At 42.6% G+C, this 13,539-nt stretch overlaps 1 protein-coding gene across 7 annotated transcripts in view; it reads right to left on the minus strand.

Moving 5' to 3' along the window:
• AKAP11 (A-kinase anchoring protein 11) overlaps window positions 1-1,208 on the minus strand; it is a 44,829-nt gene extending 43,621 nt beyond the window's left edge. For 6 of the 7 annotated variants that reach the window (XM_038133610.1, XM_038133591.1, XM_038133581.1 and 3 more), the window contains exon 1: window positions 1,086-1,208. The gene's annotated coding sequence lies outside the window, so the exon portion shown is untranslated. The other variant, XM_038133567.1, reaches the window with a different exon arrangement.
• Window positions 1,209-13,539: the final 12,331 nt, after the last annotated feature.

A 13,539-nucleotide genomic window follows, 5' to 3' on the forward strand; every position in this document is an offset into this window, starting at 1 on the left:
ACTTTTTAAACTGCCGCACTTTCTCAAGAACACTTATTCCCACCTAGAGAAAATTTCACCAGAGAATACCTTGTTTAGTTCTCAAAGATTAATTAAATGTAGGTGGTATCTACCACTAAAGTCTAACTGTATGATTCTGAAATAATCTCACAAACATGAAGCCATGTAAGACTCTTCTCAAGTGTAACCTGGATAAATTTCGAGCATCGTTACCATTTATTTCAGTATCACTGATCTTTTCCAGATACAATGTAAGTGGGATTTTTTCCTCCCTATCTCACTCTGGCAATACATCAGAGAGGAGAAGGCTGTATCTTTAAATACAGTTCGGATCTACAGTTTATCCTTTTTCTTTCCCTTTTGCATATTGGATTTCTTCTGGAAACCAGAGAAAAGTACTTCGCTTGTAATAAGAGAGCCAAAGACAGCCCCTCAAAAGAGCCAAGAAAGCAAAGGAGGAACGCTCCTTGTTCCTCCTCCCTTGAGGGAGAAGAGGAACTGGGAGGAGGACATGCGGCGGGCGGGAGGGAGGGAGGGTGAGGAGACACTTCTACAGCGAAATGTTGAGAACAGGCTGAACTTACTTAACTCGTGCGCACCGACCACAACCCCAAACAACGCAGGAGGGAACGCAAAGCCACGGAGCCTCCGTGCACCCACTACGACTGCACCAGCACGGGTCAGTCCGTCCCCACCGGAGACAGCGGACGGACAGAGCTGGCCCACGGGGACGCCGGGGGGACGCGCGACCGCGAGCCCCGCACGCTCGGTCCCGGAGCCGAAGCGCCGCGTTCCCCGCTCCTCACCTCTGCTCACCCCGCGCTGCGGCCCAGGGGACCCCGGCCTCGCCCCTGGCCCGCTCCAGGCGACCGGCGGGGCCCGCGGGAGCCGCGCTGGCCCAGGGGATTCTTCCCTGGCAAGGGCGGCGGAAGATGCGCTTCCCCGGGAGCCCCCGGGCGACCTGTGGCAGCGAGCCCCAGCTGACAGGCCGCCGGCGGCGCCCCGCCCTGCGCCCGAGCTCCCCAGTAGGGCGGCCCGCAGGGGAGCGGCCGCAGGGGGTGGGAAGAAGAGCGGGCGCTCCGTACCTGTGGCTGTGACCGCCGCCTCCTCAGCGCCCGCCGCCCTCCTCAGCGCTCAGCGCCCGCCGCCCGCGGCCATGGCCCCGCAGCGCAGCGGCCCCGGAGCGCCCGACCGGACCCGCCGCCCCCGCCCCAGCCGCCGCCGCGGGCCCCGCCCCCTCCGGGCCCGCCCCGCCCCGCTCCGCCCCCACTCTCGCGACGCTTCCCGCCCAGCCCCGCCCCCGCAGCCGCCGCCGCCGCGCGCTCCCATTGGCGGGAAAACGGCGGCCGCCCCGGAAACAGCCGAGGCGGCGGCGGGGCGCGCGCAGGGCCCGTGCCGGCCGCGCCCCGAGGGGCCCCCTGCGCTCCCTGTCCCTGTCCCGGCTCCTGCCCTGTCCCAGCCCCTCCCCGCTGGAGTGCCCGGCCGCGGGCACGGCCTTTGCAAAGCGCCTGGGAGCCGTGTGCCTGCCAGGGCGCTGGGCTGTTCCTGCCTGCTCCGTCGGGGTTGGGGACTGCCGCCCGCTTGCTCGGGGTCGCCTCTCATGGCCGGCCGGCGGCCTCAGCACGGGGCGTGGGTTGGAGGCGGCAGCCGGGTTTTAGTCGGACGAGGCACAGACAAAACTCTAAGACCCTGTCTGAAAATCCCTGCCCCCCGTTCTTTCACACTGCCTTGCTAAATCCCGTGCTGCGGATTCCTCAGGGCAGGTGTGCATTTAGCCAGCAGATGGGCAATTGATTCTCACCTCCTCATGAGTTGTTCCCCTGTGTGTGTAGGTGTAGGTGCTGTTGGGGCCTGGGATTTCTTTCCATTTGGATGGAAGCGGTAATCTCGTGTTGCTTCCCAGCACAAAACGCCGTTCCAGCAGCAGCAGCAGCTCGTCCAGGCACTAAGCTGGCAGCAGGGACACAGCCAGGAGGTGTGTTGAACCATGCACAGCAGTGTGGGCTGACAGCTCTGTCCCCACACAAAGGAGAGGCTCCGGCAATCGGGACAGGCCTTCCAGAGACCCGGCATGTGAGGGCGAAGCTCGGGAAGGACAGAAGCGGAGTTCCGCAGGTGGGGACGAGGCAGCCTGTGCCTGCAGCAGCTTCTGCGACGCAGAAAGAAAGTGACCCCAAAGCTGCATTCAGACCAAAAAAAAAAAAAAATCCCAAACTTCGTGTAATAGGGAAGAGGTTAGGGAAGGAAAAAGTCATTAAAAAAATGCTACCCTTGTAGCTTTTTTGGTGCTGGGCTGTTTCAAGCTCTAACCTGCCCCATTTTACAGAAACAAAGACAAACAGAGAGAAACTACCCTAGCCCCCTCATAAATGGCACTTTTCTTCTGGATACCACCTAAGACCTATTAAAAATCTATGAGGGCTTTTTTTGCTACTGGTTCTGCCTTACTCTTCTAGATAGTTCCTGCTTCTGCCTACCTTCTGTTTTTACTTAAGCTGTGGCTTTTATTTCTGTTTAGTCTCTCATGAAGGGCTGTTTGAGTTCTACAATCATTTTAGACACTTCAGAAGTCAGGGGGTCCATATTCATTTTTGCCAACGGGTGGGTGAACTACATTTTCATTTACCCTAAAAGCTACTAACTGTACAACAAAGCCATGCAAAAACTACACAGCTATAAGAAACTAAAGATTGGTTCTAAACTGTGTCACACTATGCCACGAGTGGGACGAATAAAATGTTCCTCATACTTCAGCGTCTGCGGGTCCCTATGGGATGGAGAAAAAGTAAATTAATAATAGCCTCAAATTTAACTCAAGATGGTAGTCATTTCAGTGCCTGTTGAGACCAGCCTGATTTGGAAATACACTGTCTTTTGAATAAAGACATTTTAACAGTTTGCTCATCTTGAGCTTAACAACAAAATATCTCCTTTTGACCAACTCCATCATTAAATATACTTCTTAATTTTCGAGAAAGATAAAAATTCTGTAAGAGGGTTTTGTTGTTTTTAATACATCATTGTTTTTTATGTATCAACAGTAAGTAAAATATTACAAAACAGAATAGCTGTAGAAGCAATGTAAACATGAAAAAGCATATTTTAAAAATAAATTCAGGCCTTTTATACCCTTTGTTTTAGAATTCCCCTTAGACTGTTCAGAATAATGAGTTCCTATGGCTCCCTGCCAAAACCTTGAGAAAAATCAAAGTTTACCCTCATCAGGAAACTATGAAACATAACCCATGGCATGCCATTGTTGGTCACAAAAAAATTCTTCTTTTTTTATCAATAATAAAAATGGGGATAGCTTTGAAATAATGATTTTTTAAAATTACTTTTTACAATTTATTTAAATGTAAAATTTACTTTACCATACTGCCTATGGTAAAGCACAGGAAACTTGTCTGGTCAGCCAACACTTCTTAAAATTTATATTAATTATGAAGAAATACAGTTTTGGTTTATGGGCTCTGGTATTTTGTGTCCTGTGAATTTTGTATTTTTCTAGGAAGGGTCTGACCAGTCAGAGCACATCCCACTGAGCCCAGCCTGAGAGGAGGGCAAGTTCAGGACAGCCCCAGCCCTGGGGCATCAGTCACCTGTGGGGACAGAGGTAGGTCTAGTCCAGGCTGGAACGCCAGTCCACGTGTGGGGGTCAGGATCAGGCCCCATGAAGGGAATCAGCATCAGGCAGAGCTGACCATGCGTCTCTGATGTTTTCTGCCTGCTCATCTGGTATGACAAATAGGCATCTTTAGAATCTTTTTTGTCAAAACTACCTTCATGTCCCTGGTACTGTCCTGACTCACTGGCTGCACCTGTCTATTAAGCTTGGTATTTCAGGATCACTGGCTTGGAACAACTTGCTCAGAGGCTGTCTCAGAGTGAGTTATATGTCATGTCTCTCAGGTATTGAATGCCAGTTCTATAAAATGTGTTGAAGATCTATGGAAGATGTTGAAGAAATAGTCTGTGGCTTTATGTGACTTTTATTTTGTCCAATTTTTTACTATTCACTTACTTATATTTTCCCCCTCAGTACATGGAAACAACACAGTCTCATGATTGTGTCAGTATTGTTTTGTTGGGGTTTTTTGATGATACTACCTCTGGAAAATGTCCCTCTGTAACTAAAGCTTTATTAAGTTCGTGCCAGACCTGAAATTATATCCTATAAGCTACACTTATTATAATAAGGATTGCCTTCACAAGGGCAGATGAGTAATTTATAGTATTATTCCTGCCTTTAACAGGAGGAGCATATTCTTCCAGTCTTAAAACCTGTGTAAGCCTTTTCCATTGATCCCCTTGCAGCATGCTGGGAAGGATCTGCCATGCTTGAAAATATTCCACTCTCCTTCTTCCCTCCCCACCCCCTCAAAATAAAAATCTAAAGCTCGTAGCTCACAATGTAATAATTTCATGAATGACTTCTAGCGGCTTATCTGTTTGTAACATACCCTTCAGCTCTGCAGCCCAGCTCCCTGCTCCTGCTTCTGGCCTGTGCCAGCGTGAACATTTGTGAAATCAAGCGATAAATGAGATTGAACCGAGAGGACCGGAGAGCAACCTGCTTTCCTTCCGTTTTGCTGATCCAGTTCACCAACATAGTAAATGTGTCAGCGTGGCACTGAGGACAGCACAGGCACAGCCGAGAGCAGACACAGCTTAAATGGTCTTGTTCTGCTGCAAGTGCACACCCAGGCATTGACTTGCTTTGCCGTTTAGTGCCTGTTCAGTGTCTCCTTGAAAACACTCCTTGAAAACACCCCTGACACCTCCAAAACTGCAACTCTGCGTCTCAGTGGGTAATTCTATGAGTCATCTTGTCATAAACCTGGGCTGGACTATAGCATTTGTCTCCAGCAAGGGTTGGGTTCATGGCATTATGGTATAATGTAATGGCATTTTTTGGTTTCTCTTCACCAAATCCTTCTCAAATACATTGTTTCCAGTGACATGTTTGAGGAGTCATTTTTATTTGCATATTTGTGAGTATTTTAACTCATTCTTTTTTCAACAGTGAAAACCCAATAAACTTCATATATGTAACTATTCTGCAGTTCTTAATGGTTCCTCTTTCCCTGGAGTTTGATCTGTAATGTAAGTAAGTTTCCAGAACAATATGCATAAAGGATGTCATCCACAATTCTGCACTGAACTGGCCCGTCATGTCCTGCTGACAGACGAGTTCTGAGAGCCAGCCTAGGAGCCCTTTCACTGTAGAATGGAAAGCATCACACGCTAACCTTATCAAAAGATGCATTGTACTCCATAGAGATGCTTGCAGATGCTATGAGATTATTATCCAAAGCCTTGGAAAAGCTCCCTGAATTCACATCCTTTCTGTGCATTGTGTTTGTTAGAGGATGTGATAAACGCCGTCACTGTGTTACACAAGACCATACAATAATAATTGGAGCTGGCTGGGAAGTAAAATTTTTATTCTACAGGAAATTCCAGCTTGTCAATATTTTGTTTCATTGAGTGCTGGAACAAAACGTGTTGGCTCTGCAGTCTTTCTGGCAAAAATGGAACAATCTATTTCTTTGCCAGCTGACAAGTCTGGGAAGCCAAGAAACCAACTGAGCAGCCGGCCTGATGCCAGGACGCTGTATAGCCGGTCAGCTGAACTACAGTAAGAAGCCAGCCTGGCCAGCAGCCACAGCCAGATCGTGGCTAGAGAAAGTTTTGATGGAACCAGGCCAGTCCAGAATTTCCAGTGCCAATCTGTTCAATTAGAAGATGGCCAAACACTCTCTCAATAATTGACTCCTGTCAGGAGAGGATGTAGCTCTACTGTAGTTTCTGTTGCTTATGTGTTTCTTTCTTCAGCTTTTGCCTTGTGACTTAGGCACATATCTATTGCTTGTATGAGCAGATTAAATCCAAAAATTTTCCTTGAGGATTAATGATGATACCCAAGCCCATGAGGGAGTTTTCAGAGTGTCCCTCATTGCTGGTTTTGTGATTGTCATTCAAATAACCTTGCGTGCCAGCAATACCTCATGGCATCTGCCTGTGTGTGTATGCCCTGCTAACAAGAGTTACACAGTTACTGCAGGCAGTACAGTGAGAGATTGGAATAAACACTTGTCTGCTATCAGATAACACACTGTCCCCTTGTCTTTGGCCCATATTTGCGAAGTTTTAAGATAAGCTTGCCAAAATGCAATAACAAGGCACAAAACATCTTCTGGACTAGGGAAGTGATACTGATCTTTATTGGGAAATTGGTGATGCGGAGGTCAACACCGATATGGAGAGCACCCTTCTCTGTCAGAACTAGCTGTGCTCAAGTTCTGAGCTGTTTAATCAATGTAACCCTAAACTAAACATTATTGCAGGATTCTTGTAATGCTCCAGTTATTTTTCCCTTTTGGTGTATATCTGGAAAGGTATCAGATCAGTTTGTAAAAAAAAAAACTACATCTTTGCCCTCCTGTAATTCATGGTTATGGCCTCATCAAAAAAGGTATTTTCAAATGTTTAGATAATTTCTATCATAGGATAAATGTTATAATTCCTGAGATCTGCAGACATTGTACACACTATATGCATCCCTTGTTTGTTTACAGTTGCTGCCTATACTTCTTCTTTAAAGCCCAGAGATGTCATATACCATCCTTACCACAACTGTGGTAACTCCAGGGAACAGTGAATTTCCTTGTAAATGTTCAATGGTAATTAAATTTTCTGCAACTTCATCTATGTAAGTAGTCTCTAATATTCCTGCTGTGAAATTAGAGGAAAACCAGATGCTTTACTGAGACACATTTCAAATCTTGTGCCTTCCACATGTAAACAAATATGACTCATTTTCTCTCTTGAATTCAGCTACTGTGGAGATGCTAGAGCATCTGGATTCCAAATTAATTCAATGTCAGTTTTCAGTGACCTTTATATTTTCTAAGCATGGCCCAGTTTATTACTGGTTTTACAGAGTTTATTCTTGAACTAGAAGTCATTTTCATAGTGAGTATTTTCCCACAATGAAAATAGTTCAGTGTCATGTTTATGATGTGCTTTCTCCTTCCTTTCTGCAGGAGTTGTTACACAGTTTGCTGTGTGCTGCTGCAACATATCCTGAAATGTGCTCTTCATCTCAGATGGAATAACTCGAGCATATGTTTAAGGTTTAAGTCAGTCTTGATATGACCATTTGGCTTGTCTTGTTTATATTCCACACATGAATAACTGCTGCTGTGTGTCATTTAAGTCCTTCTGATTCTCAGTTTCCTCAGTGTTGTCACATACTCAGAGAATAATTTCCCTTCTGATTCCGTCTATAATAGAAATGCTCTTTAAACATGAGCACACTTTAATTATAGTGTTATTATCTTTTTCCATCAAAAATATTGACTGGAAACTGCCAAGTCAAGTCCTTACATGTCTTGGGTGGACCTATCAGCAAAATAGGAGTATTGATAGCTTCTCCCAAATTTTGTTTTCAGTTCTCTCTCTCTCAAAAAAAAACCAAAACAAAACAAAACAAAAAACAAACTAGGAGTGACAAGGAAACCATCACCTAAGACAAACTAGAAGTGCCTCATTCCTCCATCCACATGGTTGTGTAAAATATTGCTGTAATACAAGGGATCCTGAAAACCTTATGTCAGAGAGAGGGAATTTTTTATCATGTGGGGGTTGCCATTGTGAAAAAGTCACTGTACAATCCTTTCCAAGGACTTCTTTGTAAATTACTGTTTGAAGACACAAAATCTTGGCCAAAATGAAACACAGAACAGAAATAACTGAAAGAAATGCTGTGAGTTCTTCCCTACCACTGTAAGATTTCTGAGTAGCTGTTTCTGAGCTACCTTCACTGAAGGCAATTACATTTTCCCAATTAAATTTTTCTAGGTACATTTCTCAGCTCAGAAATATTACATTTACATGGCCTACTGAGAATTAGATAAATTTAATTTTTAAACTGCTTTTAAATTGAAGCTCACTTGATTGAGACAGTAAATTGAGTTTTTCAAAAGTCAAAGTGTAGCCTAAAAGTACACATCCTGGTAACGTTGTATTTTACTGGGTATTTTGGACCTACTACTGTTGAACCACAGTTCATGGTCCAACCTTTTGGACCACGTACCACTGAAGTATTAGTTATTCTTCTAATTAAGAAAGTTAATTTTTAACTTTGTTGAAAGGAAAGTATCTTCTTTGTGGTCACTTATGTTTTAAAGCTGTGGATGTGTATATATATATATATATATATATATATATTTTATTATATAAAGTCAAAATCCTTTTCATCAGTCAAAAGGGGACTAATCCATTGCCCCTTTGCTCAGTTGAAAGAAACTGCATTAGGAATATTTGAAAACATAATAAAAGTGTTTTAAAACCAAATTGATTGAACTTCAACAATGTGTCATCATTTACAGTTGATAAGACATTGTTCTGCCTATAAATTAATGGAAAACAAGAATTAATATTTGCTTTCAGATAACTGCCTGGGTCATACATTACATAATAAAACAGATGTGCTATAGATAAATCAGAATTTGATCCTGAAAGCTGGGCTGTAAAAGTATTAATTTATTTTTTTCCTTGTCTGCCAAAAAGTTTCCAGAATTACCAGTAGCTTTAAATTTCATCAGCTTCGAATACATGGAAGTGCTGAGGCTTGTCCCTGCAAGTTGGTTATCTTGAGAGATTGCAGTCAAAAGGTTTACTGAAAATTTTCCTGATACTAAAAGTTACATAAGGATTGATCAGCTGTGATTTTCAGTTCCCTAGGGGCAATGAGGATGGGATACAGGAAAGAAATTAGTGGGTGAAGCATTGATAATATTTATATCTCTTTACTTTATGCTAAAAGGTCTGTGAGAGTCATAAGTGTTGAACAACCCAATTCTTTTTGAGTCTAATAAAGCCACTGAAGGGTAAGTTACAATAACATATTGATGATGGATTCCTTATACCCTTTAAAACATGTCATACCAAAGGAGAAAAATGGAAATGGATTTCCACTCCCCTACAAGCCCAACTTTACTGGTTTTGTACCATAAAATGAAGTTACATTGTTACATTTGCTTATTCATTGGCAAAATGTGTTCATTTTTCAGGCCATCGAAAGGATTTTTTTGTGGTTGGGAGCTGATGGATATGAATGATTTGTGTGGGGAAGAACTCTAGGGTTTCAGAAGAATCATGGAGGACTTTGCATGTGTCTCCTGTTAGGAAGCAATCCAATGTTTTATTTTCCCATCTTGCTTCCCTCAGGCTCTGGCAAGACAGGTTTGCTTGAAGGCACCCTTTCTCCTCCTGTCTCCGTCATTATCCAGGGAGGAGGAGCCTTTTGCAGCTTTGCAGCTTTAGGGCTCATTTTTCCCTATCACAAAAATAGAAGTTGGGGTTTTTTTATGAGGGACAGTTTTAGAACACACAAGGCCATTCCTGATAGCTGGTATGCGAAATGAGAAATGTGCCAGGATGCAGAGTACAAATTATAGCTTCCTGTCTTTTGGCTTGTTTTTAATTCAAGGCTGGTTTTTTTGGTCCCCTTCGGTCTCAGGTGTGCCAGGGGAGGATAATTTTTTAATGTAAAGTCATTTGATGAGATTGCAGAAACCTGATAGATATTGATGATTGATTATGAAGCTGGATTTCCAAGTAAACTTAATTACAGCTTTATAGGCGATGAGTTTTAAAATATTTGAACATTTGAAATTAATATCTATAATTAATATGAATAATTAATTGTAACAGCAGAGATATATGGTGTATTTGAGGGTATTATATATGCGTATATGAGTGAAAAATACACACTGTGCTAGAGAAAATACATTATAGTCATTAAAATAAAGTGTTCTGCTGAGGCTTTTTAGTGTGGATCTTCTCCAGTTCTTTTCAGGAAAGATAATGATGCACACTGCAGGTGAAGAAGACTTGTCAGGGTGATACAGAGCTAATGTGAAATGATCCTAAGTCAAAAGTAAAGTTCTGCCAACAGGACAAAGCACTGAGGAGCAAGATTGCAGGTTTTTCTTTTTGTTTTGAAAGAAGCTTGTTTAGAACTCTTCTTCTATTAAATTTCCTACCACTATAGAAATGTCAGGATTTCCATCCCAGATCCAGCAGTCCAGCCTGTATTCTTGGCTGTAGTTAAAAAAAGATATATGAAGGTGCCCATTATCCAATGCAGACCAAATATAGAAAACATTTATTTATAACTTCTGTCATTTAGTAATTTTCTCAAGTTTTACAGTCTAAGACATTGCTTTTCCAGAAATGTCCTTGTTAATGATAAAAACTGATCCTCTAGCTAGTCTTACATTTCCTTTTTTCTTCATTTTTAATAAAAATAAGAACTCTATGCATCTTTAAAAACAGATTAGAATGAAGAATTCCTGATTTTTCATTTTAATTAAAACGCTAAACCCCTACAATAAAAGGAGAATATTGCCAAATACATTGGCAGCCATGCAGGACTGAATTTAGCTGTGCTGTACAATATCCGGGGCTGCATTGCTCAGTATTTACACTTCATACGCATGCACAAAACACCCCAAACTCACCTATCGAAGAGAGATTTATCCGATTTATCCAAAGCAAAATTTGGACAGGATTTACCTTCACCAGAATTTAGACATTCTGTAAGAAGTGCCACAGGACTATTAATAACAGCAGGTGTCTGGGTCTTCTCCTTGTCTCACTGGGAGGAGGAAAGGAAACTCCAGCAAAGTGCTGGGATAGAGTATCTTCCTGGGACCCTGGTTACAGAATTGGTAACACCATTCCAGGCTGTGCCTTCCTGCTTTCTTTGGAGATGTCACATTCCAGTATGGCTACTACTGGCTCATCATTTTTAATAGTCCATGTAAAAGACCGGGGCATATTTTTTTTTTTCTCTTACAGTGCCCTGGTGTCAGTCTGGAGGATGAGAAACTGTCAGTGTTTCTACCTTAATTCTCTTTTTCTCTGGTGAACCTGAGGATGCAGTTTCTAACAGCTTGCTGGTGGTGGTGAAAGGAATATTGTCCTCCCTCTCTCTTTTGTCTCTCCTCTTTTCTCCCAGTACTGCCTCCTCACTGGGCCACTCATGGTGCTAGATCCTTCTACCCTTGGCTTTGTTCATTAATCCAGCTGATCCCAACCACATTGTCACGTTCCTTGATGCTTCTTGGCCATATTAGGGCATTAATGCTGGTTGACAGAGGGGTCTGACAAAGCCCAGTGCTGGAGCAAAGCAAGTAGCAGAGAGCCAGACAGGAAACAGGCCTGTGAAATCAACAACCTAAAGTTTCTGCTATTTTAAGATGCATGGTGGCACAGTGTGTTTTGAAAAGTAGGTGAGCAGCTCCATGGTTTGAAGGGAGTGCAAATGAGGGAGGGAGCAAACCAACGTGCTGGCAGTGGGCTTCTCTCTGTGCTGAACCTCTGCAAGCACTAGGTGGCCTGCTTTTAAAGGAAATGGGCAATCCCATCCATTTCTGCGTGAAAGAGAAGACGAAAAGTACAATTTACACAAGTTGTGCATCCATTTTATACATCGTGCTAGTCATGCTAAAACTTCATCGCTTCTGTAAAACACTAATCCTGTGTTGGAAGGAAGAGACACCATCAGTGCTGGCATTGGGTACCTTCAAAGACACCGAGGCCAGAGGAGGAAGGAAGGTAAGAGATGCAGCTGACCAGCAAAATGTGGGATTCGGACATAGAAACTGCCTTTTGTCTGTGGTATTTAATGTCTTCTGGGAAAGTCCTCCTCCAACTGTTGTTGCAATTTGTGTATCTCTCAAAGAATGACTTCTATTCTGGCCAGTAAAAAGAGTCAGTGCAAAAGGAAAACTTTGATTAACCACAGGCCTCGAACCACTAAATAAACAAAAGAAAGAATCAGTTAATATTTTAAGCAAACAAAGCTTTGATGAAATAGGAAGTGATTTAACAAATTTCAAGAGCATCATTACACATATCTTATGCTCACTGATACCTTACATATCAAAGTCAGTCAGTGCCAAAAAACTGAGGTGCAACAGAATTTTAACATGGCATGCACCCCAAAAGCCTCATTTTTCTCTGTTTAATTTGGGAGGTGGGAAACTGATGGCAGCAACAAGTGAGCCTGGAAGCTAGAATGGGAACATGAACGGATGGGTCAAATGTCATGTAACATCTTTTCAGCACTGTGATTCCTCCAGGCAAACCCCCTCCACCAAACCAAAGGCAACCTGCTGGTCATATTCCCACAAATAACAAAGCGAGTAGGTCTACAGAGGATAGCAGTCCTCTCTAAATCAGGAAAAAGTATTATTTCTTTCCACTCCCCCAGGGATTAGTCTGGATATCAGAAGCATTTAAACTGGGTATTAGCTAAACAGATGTAAAAGAACCACAAGGGTTTATGATTCAAGTTTTTCTCCATTTAATCCAGCAAGGGAAAAAGTCTTTAATAAAACCCTAGCTTGCCCAGCCAGCTAAGAAAACTGAGGCCATTGACTCTTATTTTCAAAATATATATGTTTTGAGAGGGGATTTATTTTGAAAAAATAAGTCATGATATATTTTTGATCCTGCTAGTAAATGATACAATAATTTAACTTCTATTTAAAAACTAGTGCTTCCATCAAATCTTAATTGAGCTTAATCAGCCATTAACAGTAGTTTTTATTGACTGAGAAATAAATGGTGATTGATTGGCCTGACATAATTAATTGTAATTGTAGTTTTCAACAATTTAAGCTCATTTGCCCAGGCTACTCTTTCCACAACATTTGAAAGATTTAATTAATACTGCTGTAAATAATTTAAATAGGCTTACGATTCTGGGAATTACAGAGTAATCATTTTTATGGCCAAGTGGTCACAGAGAGATATATTGAAGTTTTAATTCTGAGAACATTTGATTTGTAAAGCAGTATATACCTTCCTAAGACAACTCTGTGAAGCTTTTACACTGCAGCTGTAAAATTTATGCTGTTCATTATGTTTCGATGGAGCAGAGTTGGCACAGGTATTGTCACCTCCATCTCTCCCTGTGTAGGTGCCTAGTTCCTTTATAAATTCTCTAGGGAACATACTTGATTTTTATTAATATATAAACTCATTCAATTATTTTCTTTTGATGAGGTAAGATAATAAATGAAAGATGTGAATTTAACTGGCATCTGGAAAAATATTTTACAAGGCAGTCAATGCTGTTTGCTGCTCTCCCTCCTCTTGATCTGGAGCATTGGCCCTGTCCCTACATTTCCTTGGGTTTACAGTCTGTGGAGTACCTGAAAGAAGATGCCCAAAACACCATGGTGTGGAAGGTGAAGGCCCAAAAAAGAGGAAGTGAGAGATGGAATACCAGAGCAGAATTATGTAAGCCTCATCTTTGTAGAAAGTCAGGGCTTGAAAAAGAAAACTCATTTTATAACTTGCTGTTCTATTCAAGTGCGTGGGTTTTAATTTCAGGAAGGGGTCGCCCACACACTCCAGGTAAGGCAGTCTCCTCTAAACTGTGACTCTGCCTTGAATGAGGAGTTGGCCCCAGAACCCACCTGCTGCTCCCACAGTTTACAGAAGCTGGTGAAGGAG

The sequence above is a fragment of the Motacilla alba genome, chromosome 1 (genome assembly GCF_015832195.1).
Source record: "Motacilla alba alba isolate MOTALB_02 chromosome 1, Motacilla_alba_V1.0_pri, whole genome shotgun sequence".
Taxonomy (NCBI): Eukaryota; Metazoa; Chordata; class Aves; order Passeriformes; family Motacillidae; genus Motacilla; species Motacilla alba.